Below are 14,087 nucleotides of genomic sequence, written 5' to 3'. Positions count from 1 at the left end.
TTTGGAACAAAACATTGTAAGCAACATATCGAGAACAACAACAGTGATAAATGGGACACATTTATTTCAAATTTTTTGAAAATAAAAAACAACATATTTAATTATAAACAAATATAATAACATAATCAAACAAGCTAATTCGAATAACCAACACGAATAATATTATTGTGATTGTAAATGTTCAGTTTCAAGTTACACAGCTTTACAGGTGCAGGAAACATCTGCTTACATCCCATTACATTATATAGATATTAGTAGATACAAGGTCACACAGTTGTTTGCTACTATACTAGCAGGAAATTTCCTGTAAGGAAGTCAGATTGTCATATGATATTCAATTCAGATAATATACCTTTTTTCATTTTAGTAATCCTTACTTTTCTATATACAGTGTATATGATTATTTCCCTTCTATTCACATGAATCTACATAAAACACTTACCGAACAAATTATTATTAAAAAATAACAAAAGAAAGTAATAATCGACACTCTACTTGACAGTTTATGTTGTTTTCCCCCTCTTGTTAACTACCAGAAGATTATGGACAAGATGAGTTTATGGACAAGATGAAACTTCAAACCCACTTGATGTTGGCCCAAGCCAAAAAATAGACACACCACCCTATCACAGTATGCACCCCATATTTTAGGTGAAAGCATAAAATAGTAGAGCCATCATAGTCCTAAGATCACTCACCCGAGATTCATTGCTAGAAAATTTTCTCTTCAGTGTAGAAAAATATATTAATTGGGTCACATTTGGGCATACCGTGTTTTACCCAAGCAGCATGATTTATATAACTGACATAAAGGTACACTAAGAGATGCATCATGCCAAATATCTAAGCTCTGGGAAATGTAAATTTACAAAACAAGATATTAAAGTGTTTTTCTACATAAGTCTATACACCATAATCAAAATGACTTGCAGGGCTTGGCCAATTTTTAACCCAGGGTCATGTTTTATACAAATAATGTATAATACCATAAGTGGATGCAACATAACAACCTTACCTCTGGGCATTAAAGATATGAAGGAGAAAATTTATAGAAATATCTACTACATATATATATATATGAATATTTGTTATTGTTCCCTATATATTAACTGTATTTCCTTATAAGGAAATTTTTGTAGTGTATAGTCAAGTGATTATTCAAGAAATGTTGGGAAATGTTTATTTGCAGTTCAATTGGCAAAATTAATGTGTTTGTAGCTGGGTAACAGATGAGGATAGCTAGCAGTCATCAAGCTGTGAGAGGTAGTTCTAGCACGACATTATCTCTGCCCGAATGCAACAAATTATAACAACTGAGAGCTTTGGTTTCTGAGACAGTTGATAATAGAGGCTATAACTACCCGGAAGGAAGAACCAACCTTACCAATAATGATACTTTAAAGGTATATGGTCAAAATTGCATATATTTTACACTTTTTTATAAATTTTAAACATGGATTTCAAAAATTATTTTGAAAAGTGTTTTGTTAAAAAAATGATTTAGTAAGTCGTTTTTTTTCCGCAACACCATCTGTAATTTCCATCGCCATTTTTGGTGATGACGTAGGAATCCTATTGATCCGTGTTGAACTGTGTGACAGTCATTCATGTGTAAACATTTCCGGTATATACATCAAAATAGTGAAGTGTCAGCTGTGTATATTGTGTTAAATTGCATGTTTTGAAGTTTTTGTAATAAAGGAAGGTGCATTTAAATGATTTACAATTTTTTTTTTTATAATTTATCCCAGTAATTTGAGTTTATAATGAAAACATGGTGCACTGTGTGGCTGCCATTAGATTTAACACCATTTTGCATTGAAGTAACAATAGTTTCAAGTACCATCTGTAACTGAATCTGTGTTTTATGCATTGTTGAATTATGTCAACAAAAGGTGAGCATATTTTAATACAAAAAGAAGTTGGAAAATAAATAAAAAAAATATTTAAATTTTCAGTGAGTATAAAGGTGTAATTGTTTTAGTGCTGTGCTTTAAACATATATCACTATTCACACTTGTATAACAGTAGAATAAAAGTGGTGACTGTATATATTTATCACAGTTGTCTTTGTGTCTGTTGTGCTTTTAGTGGTGACTGTATTTATTTATCATAGTTGTCTTTGTGTCTGTTGTGCTTTTAGTGGTGACTGTATTTATTTATCATAGTTGTCTTTGTGTCTGTTGTGCTTTTAGTGGTGACTGTATTTATTTATCATAGTTGTCTTTGTTGTGTCTGCTGTGCTTAAAACATATTATATCACTTTTCACACTAATGTAACTGTAGAATAGAAGTGGTGATTGTACTAATTTATCATAGTTGTCTTTGTTGTGTCTGCTGTGCTTTAAACATATTATATCACTTTTCACACTAATGTAACTGTAGAATAGAAGTGGTGATTGTACTAATTTATCATAGTTGTCTTTGTTGTGTCTGCTGTGCTTTAAACATATTATATCACTTTTCACACTAATGTAACTGTAGAATAGAAGTGGTGATTGTACTAATTTATCATAGTTGTCTTTGTTGTGTCTGCTGTGCTTTAAACATATTATATCACTTTTCACACTAATGTAACTGTAGAATAAAAGTGGTGATTGTACTAATTTATCATAATTGTCTTTGTTGTGTCTGCTGTGCTTAAAACATATTATATCACTTTTCACACTAATGTAACTGTAGAATAGAAGTGGTGATTGTACTAATTTATCATAATTGTCTTTGGGTCTGTTGTGCTTTAAACATATTATATCACTTTTCACACTAATGTAACTGTAGAATAGAAGTGGTGATTGTACTAATTTATCATAATTGTCTTTGGGTCTGTTGTGCTTTAAACATATTATATCACTTTTCACACTAATGTAACTGTAGAATAGAAGTGGTGATTGTACTAATTTATCATAATTGTCTTTGGGCCTGTTGTGGTATATTGTTTCATATACATGTATACCTATTGATATATATCTTTTCTTTGTTAATTTCTACACTATTGTACAATGTTACCCTACTAAACATTTTTTATGCTAGCTATGCTTATGTATTTCAATTTTTATAAAAAAGACAAAAGAATTATTATACAATGCTGCATTGATTAAGGCTTGTTAATGTTAGATATTTTATAAATACATGTACTTTAAAACTGCCCTTTTATCTTTTTATTTATCATATATCCATATGCACATTAAGTTCTTCTTATATCAATGGTCTAATAATTTTACAGGATTTGCTTTTATCATGTTTCTGTCATTAAATTATAACATTATGTCATACATTATAGTAATTATATATTGCTCTATTATGTTTTCAGACCTATGCTGGAGCAGATTTTCAAGTCCAATGATGTATCTGCTGAAGCTCAAGTAGCAATCACTGTGATTCAGATGAACCAGAATGCACAACCGAAATCTAATATCAACCATGACAGGAAAGATCTGATACTTGATGCATTGTTTACCAATAGGACAGAGACTGTAGTTAAATTGAACTTATGTCGTGGGCTGCTAGGTGTCTTCCAGGTAAATTATTTTTAAAATTTTGATGTCATATCCTAGATTTTGAAAGTAAGTAGAGGAAGCACAATTGTTTTGTAAGTTATCTTTTAATACAGTTTATATTTTTGAAATCAAAATTTCAAAATCAAATCTTGCTACAGCCTAGGAAATATATGCCCTCAGCAGTTGAGAATGCAATAAAGTCCAATTTTATGTTCTGTGTTATTGTTATTATATTGTTTATTGTTTTAATTTACATCTAATTCTTAGGAGTATGTAAAGAAGTTCCATAGATCCATTTGCTACACGAGAATATGGTGGATGTCACCAAAAAATTCCTGTCTCTCTTTATCAAGCCAGAAAAAATACCAGAAAGGGTCTCCCATCTGATGAAACTTGATGTAGAGGATGCGTCCATTCAGAAGTCAGACAAAGATCTTTCAGTTGGACAGTTTGCTACAACTCAGTTAGGCGAAGCTCAAATGGACAAAGCTCACTGGATTCAGCAATTGTATAAAGATTTTCGAACAGGATACATCCAAGCTGCAAAAAAATCTTGAAATTGCCACTAAACAACTTAACATTAAGGTACATGTCTGTACTTGATCCAGCTTTTCACAGCCATAGCCAGTGCTCAAAGGCATTCAGAAACTTGGCAAGGCAGTTACCAAATGTTGTGCCTGAGGAGGACATGGGTTGTCTCGACTCCGAGCTGAACAGCTTTGCAGTGGACAAGCAGGTTGCTTTACTGGCTTCAAATTACAAAGATAATGACAGGGTTGATGAGAATTTTTGGGGCCATGTGATAAAATTAAAGACATTTGAAAAACAGAGATATCCTGTCCTATCTAGGTTAGCTTGTTCTCTGTTGACAGCATTGAGTGGCCCATTGGTTGAGGGGACTTTTAACATTATGGGGGACATTATTGAAGACGATAGAGCCACAATGACAATAGAAAATTATGAGGCTGTTGCCATTGTGAAAATGGGACTGAAGAGGAAGAGTGTTACAGCCAACAAAATGGTAGTCACTCCAGACATGAAGAAGTGTGTGATTAATGCACATGCCACATATCAAGAACACCTGAGATTAAAAAAGGAAGCTGCAGCTAGAAAGAGGCAGGAACAGCTTGACCAGTCTATCCAAAAATTAAAAAACTTGAAGGCTAAACATCTTCTCAAACTCCAGAAGAAAGCCCAGCTGAAAAGAAAACAAACTTCTAACAGTGGCAGTTGCAGAAAATTCAAAAGCATCAAAACTGTTTTGTAAATGAAAGTAAATATAAGAATACTGGTAGTGAAAAGTGTGGTTTGTGCTGGTTTTTGGTCATGTTGTTGGAAGTATCCATAATGATTTAATATGTTGATTTTATAGGACTTACATGATTTAAAATTTGTGTATTTTGAAAGTTTTAAGTTGTTTATTTACCCTTTATAAACTTTAGCATGTTCCATTTCTGATAAGCGCAATTGTCAACCACAATATACTTTGAAATAGTAGTATTTTACTCTTATGTTATTTGTGTTGATACTTGTAAATGTATATGTCCTTTACTATTTTCTGAAAGACTTTTGTAATGTAATTATAATATTTCCCGAGCTGATTTTGTTAAATTTTTTTGTAAAAATCTGATTAAAAATGGTACCATAAATTTACAAGGAAATGAGATTTTTGATATGCCAAACAGCTAAAATCCAAGAGCTTCCGGGGACCTCTGGCCCCCTGGACCCCAGCTTCAATTTCAGGATTTTCTAAATCTGCAAGTTTTACCCCTGGACTAGCATTTGGATGTCTTTACAGAAGAGACGGTGGAGCAAAAGGTTTCTTTCTATTTCCTAAGGATGAGACTTTGAGGAAGAAGTGGACTAATGCCGTTAGATAATCGAGAAATGTTAACGGAATGTTAAAGCAATTTGTGCTGACGAAAACGTCGTGTTTGTGTTCTAGACATTTCAGTGACGATTCATTTGTTCATCCACTAAGTATAATGAACTCAGTTGGATTGACTTTGAAACTACAGCTAGTAAAAGGTGTTGTTCCTACAATTTTCCCTGAAATTGAAAGGTTTAAAGACAACAGCAAACCTTCACCAGTAAGCCACCTATGTCCAATAAAGAGGAATGGGACATCCTATGTTGTTCTTAATCAATAATGTATAGTAGTTTTCTCCAAGATTCATAAATATGCTCCACTATATGAGCAAAGCTTTGTCATAGAACAAGCCTTGTGAGTATTACCGTCTGAAATACATTTGTATTTCAATTTCTATTCATGTACATACTTATAGCTAGTTTATTTGTTTGCTTTTTTTTTCAAACAAATTGTTAACATCATGAATACTTTTTAAAGTCATGCTTTATTCATCTTAATGTTAACATTGTGCAAATTACATTTATTCCTTTTTATAGATTCCTGTATTTCAGACCTATGGAGTGTGGAGATGTAGTGTATGAGGAGGCTGAGTTTGGATTAGAAAGAGAGGAAGATCAGGTAAGTAAAGACAATGAAGAAATTGACAAAGAGGAAAGAGGTGACTCATGTCAATTGCCGACAGTCAAAGTCAAAGTATGGGAGCCCTTGGCTTACAATTGTTTATGCAGTTTACATTTCACATAAGGTACATTAGTGTTTTATTATGTTTTAGTTAACTTGATAGAGCTGTCATATTTATTCCCCATCTGGTATTTATATTGGGTTTCATAGCCATTTGTATAGGCACAAAGTATAACAAAACTGTCAACAATCCAGGGTTGTTAGATCTATCTAATTTCGCACTGAAAATTATGTGACAGTTATCCTATCAAATGTTATACATTTTGTGTTCGACATTTAAACATTACAGCAACAGTTAATATATTATTTGTCCCAATAATTTTCAGGTCACTTGTCACCAAGATTACTGTTCTAGTATCTTTTCATTTACTCCTGCTATAAAACAAACACCAGCAACAGCAGACCGATACCTTTGACTTAAGAAAATAAAACTTTCTTTCACAGGTAAAAAGAACAAGGAAAATCTAGATCCACATATAATTCCACTGGATGTAGCTGATGCTCTTCTCACATTGATAGTGACCTACCACAAACATGTGACAATTAGGTAAGGCCTAAATACTGGGTACATGTATTTCTTGTTTTAATCAACAAGTTAACTTGACAGTAAATCACTATTAATATTTTTTTAAACACATTTACTTTATAATTTGATATTTCAAACAATCAATATTTAGTTTACTTTTAATTCCCCATTATTTTTGTCCTTGTTACTGCATTTCAATTAATTTAACTTCATGATAGTAAGAAATGCAAACAATATTTAATTTGATTTTTTCAGGCACTGATCCAGACAAAGATCCATTACTCATCAAATTGGAAAAGCTTCAACAAGAACATTAAGCTCTTCAAAATGAGTCTCAACTTCTTTTGGATAAAAATAGGCTACTGAAAACCAAAATAAAAAATTCTGAGTTCACATATAAGAATTTGAGCAAAAGTCAAATGACATCAATGACAGGATTTCAATCTATACAGATACTTTCATTTGCAACGGTTGTTTTCAAACCCATAGGGCACTTTCTATTGGTGACATGTTACTGCTTGTACTTATGAAGTTGTGTCTGAACCTAACAAACACTGACCTGGCCTTGCGATTTAATATAAGTCCTACAAAAGTGTCCAGAATACTGTGTCATTGTATACCTAGACTTGCAAAGTGCCTGAAATTTCTCCTAGTGTGGCCATGCAAGGGTAAGATAGTAAAAAACATGCCAAGATCATTTAAGAAAAGCTACAAGAAGTGTCTAGTTATAATAGATTGCAGAAAAATATTCATTCAAAGACCAACAAATCTGGATACCCGTGCTAAAACTTGGTCATCATATAAACATCACAATACCATGAAATTTCTTATTGGCATTACAACATATGGTGCTGTAAGTTTTTTGTCAAAGTGCTGAGTGGTAGAATTTCAGACAAGGAGATAACTGAACGGTCAGGGTTTTATGATTATCTTGAACACAAAGACCTTATTTTGGCTGATTGGGCTTTCTAATATCAAAGGGGTGCATCATTCGCAATTCCACAGTTTGATATAATGTCGACATAGTGTTTTAAAGGCAAGAACACATGTGGAGCGGGCAATTGAATGGGTCAAGAGATTTCAAATTCTATAGCATGTTATGCTGCTTAATGCATGTTTCGACATGCAGATTCAATCCTAACTATCTGTGCTGAATTGACAAACTTAATGCCTTATGGTAAAGTAAAAACATATGTAAAGACACATGTAAATGTATAGATAACAATCTACAATAACAATCTAAACTAGAACTGCCACTATCATGGCGTGAATACCCCCGCATACCACTCTGTCAGAATCAACAGTGGCCATTTAGAGCTCAATGACAACCTCCCTGCCAAATCTGAGGTTACTAAGCCAGTGCATTGCTAAGTTATGTATTCTACATGCTTCAAATGTGAAAATGTCAAAATCAATACATTGCGGACAGGACATTCTTTAGCAATGGAGAAGAAAAGCTTTTTTTTGTCAAGGTCCCTGTGACCTTGACCTTTGACCCATTGACCTCAAAATCAATAGGGGTCACCTTATAGTCATGATCAACCTCCATGCCAAATATGAAGACTGTGGGTCAAAGGAATCTTAAGTTAATGGGTGGACAAACTTTTTGAAGTCAAAGTCCCTATGACCTTGACCTTTGATCCAGTGACCTCAAAATCAAAAGGGGTCATCTACTAATCATGATCAACATCCATGCCAAATATGAAGACTGTGGGTCAAAGGAATCTAAAGTTATTGGGCAGACAAACTTTTTGAAGTCAAAGTCCCTGTGACCTTGACCTTTGACCTGGTGACCTCAAAATCAATAGGGGTCATCTACTAATCATGACTAACCTCCATGCCAAATATGAAGACTGTGGGTCAAAGGAATCTTAAGTTATTGGGCGGACAAGCTTTTTGAAGTCAAGACCCCTGTGACCTTGACCTTTGACCTGGTGACCTCAAAGTCAATAGGGGTCATCTACTTATCATGACTAACCTCCATGCCAAATATGAAGACTGTGGGTCAAAGGAATCTTAAGTTATTGGGCGGACAGGCTTTTGAAGTCAAGGCCCCTGTGACCTTGACCTTTGACCTGGTGACCTCAAAGTCAATAGGGGTCATCTACTTATCATGACTAGCCTCCATGCCAAATATGAAGACTGTGGATCAAAGGAATCTTAAGTTATTGGGCGGACAGGCTTTTGAAGTCAAGGCCCCTGTGACCTTGACCTTTGACCTGGTGACCTCAAAGTCAATAGGGGTCATCTACTAATCATGACTAATCTCAATGCCAAATATGACGACTATGGGTCAAAGGAATCTTAAGTTATTGGGCGTACAAGCTTTTTGAAGTCAAGGCCCCTGTGACCTTGACCTTTGACCTGGTGACCTCAAAATCAATAGGGGTCATCTACTTATCATGACTAACCTCCATGCCAAATATGACGACTGTAGGTCAAAGGAATCTTAAGTTATTGGGCGGACAAGCTTTTTGAAGTCAAGGCCCCTGTGACCTTGACCTTTGACCTAGTGACCTCAAAATCAATAGGGGTCATCTACTAATCATGACTAACCTCCATGCCAAATATGAAGACTAAGGGTCAAAGGAATCTTAAGTTATTGGGCGGACAAGAAAAAACCGACGGACGGACGGCCGGACTGCTGGACGGACGGACGGACGGACAAGCTGATTCCAGTATACCCCCCTTACAACTTTGTTGTGCGGGGGTATAATTATTTTAGTTCATATTGGTGTTTACAATACTATTTAGGAAACAATGCAAACAAAACAATCAGACTAAGGACACAGTGTAAACATATCAAAATGGCAAAGAAAACAATGTGAAAAGATATTGTACAGTTTTATGCATTAGATAGTAGATAGAGTATGTGAATCTAACAATTTATATATCATTTTGTGAATGCCAATGGAATTTGTTGTCAGACTAAATTTCAACTGATGATCAAAAGATCCAATTTTCTCAGGATGAATATGTATAACTAATGTATACATAATACATATAATGTATAATCTAATAAAAGATACAATGGAATACTGAAAAGGGAATATTGAACATGAATCATCAACTCACAATTTTAATCGATAAATATTGAAAAGGTGATAATTTGTTTCAAGTTTTGATTTCATAGAATCTTTCATGGAGTTGGAGGGTGATAACCTAAATGTGACCTCGACCTCAAAAACAGCCAGTTCAATCGTGTATAAATCCTCAAATAAATTAGATCTGAGTCATTCAAGAAAAGTTGGTCAATATTTCTTAAATGCGGTACATCAACATTAAAGCATTTCATTCAAACAAAGTGTAAATATTTTCAAACATATGTCTAGATTTATCTTTGGCTTACTCCAAATGTAATATTGTAAAATATATAATCATCAACTTTTTATATAAAGAATCGACTATGGCGGGAAGTCTGGGCTGGTTGCACTGCCTTCTACTATGGTCTTTTATTCTCTATGGAGGGTAACCAATGAGAGACACATGGCAGCTTTACATCTTGTGTATAAGCCAAGGATACAACAACATCTGGACAACTTTAGAGAAGCTATTTCTCACAGTCCATTGAGTTCAGAAGGGAATAAAAGTCTAATGCAGCTTTGGATAAGTGGTCAGATGCTTGATCCTCTATGGAGCCCAATCCTGAGGTATGTAAGGAAATACAATGTTGTTATGTTTAGTTTGACCAGTTCAAGAATAGGGCTATAGGAAATATTATGTCATAGTAGGTTTTCGCAACTTTGTATTTTGCTACGAACCATCTGAGAAAATTCCTATCCGGCAAGACCGAAAGTCTGCATGATAAACCATTAATCCCCATATTGTACCAGTACTTATGGATTCCATGGAGCGGAATGCAGAGTGATACATTTAAATTGAAAGAACTTGTTTTGCAAACAACCTTTAATGAATATTTTTGAATCATAATGTTATAAAGGCTGATAGTAATAAGTTGGTACAAGTAAAAACACAAAATACGATTTACTGAATAAATTCCAACGGGCCTATAGAGCTCTTATAGTAACAAAGGAAGGCATTACAGCCGCAGTAGTAGAAGATAACAAGCAAATTCGTTGAATTTATATCCCCCGCCGAGTACTGGTTATTATTAACACAACAACTGAAGACATAAGGCTTTATTTATATATTAATCATGGCATAAACAGTAATATTCTTTGAATTTGATAAATATTCAGGGAAATAACAGAGCCATAACTTTGTGTTAAATTGTAAAATCTGGAAATGCCAATGAGATGTATGCATACTACATAACTAATCAAGGGCCATAAATCTGAGTTATAAGTATCTGACTGGAACAAGGCGACTATATGCACATCTCCTCTTTAGTATCCCATAAAGTTTCATTGAATTCCAGCCGGTGGTAGCAGAGAAGTAGCGAGGAAACAAATATTTTTCTATATGGATACTGCATAACTAATCAAGGGCCATAACTCTGAGTTAAAGGGTCTGACCGGAACAAGCCGATGATATGCGCATCTCCTCTTGGTATTGAAGGTTCCCATAAAGTTTTGTTGAATTCCAGCCAGTAGTTGCAGAGAAGTAGTGCGGAAACGATTTTTACTCTATATGCATACTGCATAACTAATCAAGGGCCATAACTCTGAGTTAAAGGGTCTGACCGGAACAAGCCGACGATATGCGCATCTCCTCTTGATATTGATGATTCCCATAAAGTTTCGTTGAATTCCAGCCAGTAGTTGCAGAGAACTACTCCGGAAATGATTTTTACTCCATATGCATATTGCATAACTAATCAAGGGCCATAACTCTGAGTTAAAGTGTCTGACCCGAACAAGCCGACGACATGCGCATCTCCTCTTGATATTGATGATTCCAGCTCGTTTCGTTGAATTCCAGCCAGTAGTTGCAGAGTACTACTCCGGAAACGAAATTCGGACGGACGGATGGACGGACGGACGGTCAGATGCGCATCTCCTCTTGATATTGATGATTCCCATAAAGTTTTGTTGAATTCCAGCCAGTAGTTGCAGAGAACTACTCCGGAAACGAAATTCGGACAGACGGATGGCCGGACGGACGGACAACGCCAAAACTATATCCCCCTCCCGATTCCATCGGCGGGGGATAATTATCCAATTAAGGTAAAACAGTAAAATCTTTACATGGGTTTAAAACAATAGATGCTCAAAAGATACTGTGTGGAGTTACCAAGAGAAAGGTTGGATCACCGATGAAATTGGTGAAAGATGGTTTAACTAAGTCTTTATAAAGCACTGCGAACCCAAACGCCCCCAGTTGCTAGTGTTCAATGGCCATTCTTCTCACGAAACACTTGCTATTATTGAATGAGCAATTGAAGAAAATATAATTCTTTTATCGCTCCTTCCACACACCACACACTACCTCCAGCCTTTGGATAGAAGTGTATTTGGCCCGTTTAAGAAAACATATAATGAATAATGTTCCGAGTTCATGACAGAGCACCCACTACATGTGGTGAATAAACATTCATTTCCGCCACTTCTCACAAAAACCTGGGACAATGCCTTTACGCAGAGCAACATAAAAAGTGGGTTTGCCGTCTGTGGAATATGGCCTGTGAATAAGTTTGCTATTCCGAATGATGCCTTTACGCCAAGTTCTGTGACAGATGTCCCTCATGTTACACATACATTGGCAGGCTTTGATGCCACATCTACACCCAGTTGGTATCTACAATGCTGAAGGTTGGGGTAATAAATAAGCTTTTCTTTTTCTAGTATTTATAACTAAGTTTGACGGGTATTTTGCGTACAATAGCGGTTACTCGATACAATAGATGAAATATCTAGAAGTAGAGCAAGAAATAGTTGTTAAGTGCTCGTAAAATTTATAACCGATGTTATATGAAATTACAAAATATATATAATGCAATATTATAGTAACACGTATTGCGTTAATGAACAATGCAAACAATTTTATTTTGAAACACAGTTAAACATTAACATGATATTAATTTTTATGCCGACTGTGTTATTAAGTCACCCAGGTGTTGTTAATAGTACATTTTTTCGTTTTCCTATAGATTCATCGGAAGTTATGACTGCTGCACCATTATCACCACAGTGATGCAGTGAAAAGAGGTGTCCAAAGTTAAGAGTAAAACCCGGATGAATGAAGTACATTAAATATGTGTTAAATTGTGTTTGTTTCCCTTGCAGTCAACCAATAATGACTCATATCAAATAATCCGTCAGTAACTGTTATATCTGAAAGAAGATAACTTTTATGAATATGTCCAAATTATTTTATTTTTGTTTTAAGCAATTAAAAATGTAACTTTGAAAATGGTTGAATAAGAGATAAGTTGGTTGTAACATTTAATTAATTCATTTTAAATAGCAAAAACAGAATACTGTAAGAGTGAACTTTTTTATAAACAGCAATAGTCATTTATTAATGTGCTCTTTAGGAGAGTTGCCAATGTTAACATTTTGAATTACAAAATTGAAAATGAAGATATAAATTATCATATTGATTAGTATTTGTGCGCTGAAATTATTTTTTAATAACTGTCTGCTTTGTTCCCCATTTTTAAAAAAAATTCTTAATTTGTCCGACTTTTGACTACTCAAAATTGCATGTCCGACTTTCAACTAAAGTATGTCCGAATTTTCACTATTCTGTCCGAGTCATAGCGTTTTACACCTATGTACATTTTCCTCCCATTTTCTGAGTACTTTTGTCATTATGGTGCCAGTGAATGCATGATTCGAAACTAAATATAGTATAATCAAAGGGAAGTAATACAAAAGATCCTAAACTCCATATTGTTTATCACAGCAATCTGTCAAGTAAGGGTAACTGAATTTTGTCCGACTTTATACGGATTGACCCTACAACATAAATCATCGGCTGCTTCCTTCAAATTATGACTTGGCGAAGTGCTTTTTGTTCCATAAAGGAATTGGTGGGTTTTCAGTTTGTTGAGAATTATCAGGGCATTATAAGATGCATGGAACATTTCAAGGAGCGTTTTCACAATTTTTTAAGAACTTACAAATAATTATCTTGCAGCTTGGGGAAAATGACATTGACATGGCAATAAGTCCACTATCTGTAGACTGTACTTTGGAAAAAATTGGTTTAATGATAGTGAAGGAGTACAATATTAAGCAAGTCTTCATATGTGAAATGTTTATACAATCAAAACCCAAAAATATAGATGACAAACTAAAATACGAAAGTAAAAGGGTACAAACAAACCATATCTTGAAAACTCTTTTGGAATCTCACACCCGACAAATGGTTTTAAACCCACCGAAGAATTTTCAAACGAAGGCTTATATTTTTACCAGAGACGGCATCCATCTCAACCATGATGGACAATTTTGATGGCTTCTCGCCAAATAAAGTCGTTATAAATATAAGTATTGATCAGCCTAATGCATCATAAAAAAAAAAAAATCGTACTGTACAGGGCTAACTTATAAAATTATAAAAAATTGAATAAAAATAAAGGAAAAGATCAAGCGATAATATTTAGCGA

At 34.5% G+C, this 14,087-nt stretch overlaps 1 protein-coding gene across 1 annotated transcript in view; it reads right to left on the bottom strand.

Moving 5' to 3' along the window:
- Positions 1–14,087, bottom strand: part of LOC132758256 (tRNA (uracil-5-)-methyltransferase homolog A-like) — a 193,563-nt gene that overhangs the window by 83,034 nt on the left and 96,442 nt on the right. The window lies entirely within an intron of this gene.

Source organism: Ruditapes philippinarum, unplaced genomic scaffold (assembly GCF_026571515.1).
Source record: "Ruditapes philippinarum isolate M1 unplaced genomic scaffold, ASM2657151v2 ctg1473_1_1_1_1, whole genome shotgun sequence".
In the NCBI taxonomy this organism is placed as follows: domain Eukaryota; kingdom Metazoa; phylum Mollusca; class Bivalvia; order Venerida; family Veneridae; genus Ruditapes; species Ruditapes philippinarum.
This window is presented reverse-complemented; position numbering and strand designations above follow the sequence as displayed.